The sequence below is a fragment of the Dipodomys ordii genome, unplaced genomic scaffold (assembly GCF_000151885.1).
Source record: "Dipodomys ordii isolate 6190 unplaced genomic scaffold, Dord_2.0 Scaffold163, whole genome shotgun sequence".
Lineage (NCBI taxonomy): Eukaryota > Metazoa > Chordata > Mammalia > Rodentia > Heteromyidae > Dipodomys > Dipodomys ordii.
The window spans coordinates 719847-722043 of NW_012267379.1; the positions used below are offsets into that span (position 1 = coordinate 719847).

General features: G+C 68.6%; 1 protein-coding gene across 1 annotated transcript in view; it reads left to right on the forward strand.

Moving 5' to 3' along the window:
- The window catches only part of LOC105998385, a 24632-nt gene that overhangs the window by 5258 nt on the left and 17177 nt on the right, over positions 1–2197 (forward strand). The window lies entirely within an intron of this gene.

Genomic DNA, 2197 nt, shown 5'->3' on the forward strand with positions numbered 1-2197 from the left:
GAGGGAGGCCGGGGAGGGAGGCCATGGGTGCCCTCTGCCCTCCAGTGGTCACTGTGGGGGGGAACCAAGCCATGCCAGCTAGTGATGGGCAGCAGAGCCAGCGGTGCCTGCCGGCCCCCGCTCCCCTCCAGGCACAAAGACAAAGCGCACGGGCGGGGAGCTGCGGCCGTGGACACTGGTGGGGGTGATGGTCGCTCTCCTCTTCTCAGTCCTGGTGGCCGGAGCCCTGGCTAGGAGAGTTTACACACGCTTGAGCAGGTGAGCCGCAGCTGGCGGTACAGGTGGGACTGTGGGACTGCACTGTGGAGCTTGGGGTCTGGCCTGCTCCACCCCAGGGCCCCGCGGGGCCCGCTCTCCACTGGCTTGGGAGCAGCCTGGCAGCGGCCACTGAATCCAGCAGCCCAGCAAACCCCAGACACCACCGCGGGGGGGGGGGGTCCTGTGGTCCTTGTCCTCAGTGGCCCTTTGTCCCCAGGACACCCGGCATGGCCTGGCCTGGGCAGGTCTGGGGGCGGGCAGGGGACAGACCCCACGGTTTCTGGCCTGGACGCCCCACTGCTGCCGGGCTCATGCGGCCAGAGCCACCAGGCCCGGGGTGTCCACCAAGTTTGGGCCTGAGCCAGGGCCTCCTCCGCCTCCCGCCAACATGAGGAGGACTCGGCCTCCACGCTGGGAGCTGAACAGTGACTGCAGTGACTGTGCGGGATGGGAGGGGGGGTGGGCTCAAACCCCTGGAGTCCAGGCGGAGGCCCGGGAGGGACCAGATCCCCGTGAGGGAGCAGGCCCGGGAGGGAGCAGATCCCAGGAGGGAGCAGGCCAGGGAGGGAGCAGGCCCAGGAGGGAGCAGATCCCAGGAGGGAGCAGGCCAGGGAGGGAGCAGGCCCGGGAGGGAGCAGGCCAGGGAGGGAGCAGATCCCGGGAGGGAGCAGATCCCGGGAGGGAGCAGGCTAGGGAGGGAGCAGGCCCGGGAGGGAGCAGATCCCGGGGGGGGAGCAGGCCCGGGAGGGAGCAGATCCCGGGAGGGAGCAGGCCAGGGAGGGAGCAGATCCCAGGAGGGAGCAGGCCAGGGAGGGAGCAGGCCAGGGAGGGAGCAGATCCCAGGAGGGAGCAGATCCCAGGAGGGAGCAGGCCAGGGAGGGAGCAGGCCCGGGAGGGAGCAGATCCCAGGAGGGAGCAGGCCAGGGAGGGAGCAGGCCCGGGAGGGAGCAGATCCCAGGAGGGAGCAGGCCCGGGAGGGAGCAGATCCCGGGAGGGAGCAGATCCCAGGAGGGAGCAGATCCCGGGAGGGAGCAGATCCCGGGAGGGACCAGATCCCCGGGAGGGAGCAGGCCCGGGAGGAGGCGGGGTCTGGGCAGCCCTTCAGAGCCTGCTGGGCATCCGGTCCAGATGCCCATGGAGCCCTGCCCCCTTCCTGCTGTGCACAGGAGACTCTGCGCCTAGAGCCCGAGGCGGTGCTGGGTCCCGGTGCCAGCGAGCTCAAGCATGGCAGCCCAGGGAAGAGGGGCCTGGAAGCAGCCGCACCCAGGAAGGAGAAGGACCCACGCTGGTCCCGGCCACCTCCCTGCCCCTCTGCACACACAGGGAATCCCAGAGGCTGCATCCGGGCCGCCCGGTCCTGCCCCCCACCGGCTGCTCTCCCTCTGCCCACCCCTCAGCCCCGGGGTTTCTGGCCACGCGGGGGGCGGGGGGAGGCCTCCAGGGGGTCTGGTGCCCCTGTCTTCTATCAGAAAGCACAAGCAGGACATGCGGACCCTGTGTCATGTGTCTGTTCCCATTTCTATGAGGATTAACCACCTTCCTGTGAGCCAATGTGAACATGTTCCATGTGCCAAACCAGATCACACACACATCCTTCACTGTGTCCACCACACACACCCCTCCCTGTGCACACACACACCCTTCCCTGTGCACACACACCCCTCCCTGTGCACACACACACCCTTCCCTGTGCACACACACACCCCTCCCTTTGTACACACACACCCTTCCCTTCATCACAGGAGCGGAGGGAGGGAAGGGAACAGAGGGAAGGAGGGAATGGAGGGAGGGAGGGAGGTGGTGTGCGGCGATGGCAGGTGCACTGGCAGCTGCAGGAGCTCGGTGGCTGAGGCCGGCAGAGGGGGGCAGTGCGGGCAGAGGTCCCCAGGAGAGCACAAAGCAGGCTTGAAGGGACGGGAGGGGGCGGGGTGGTCACTGC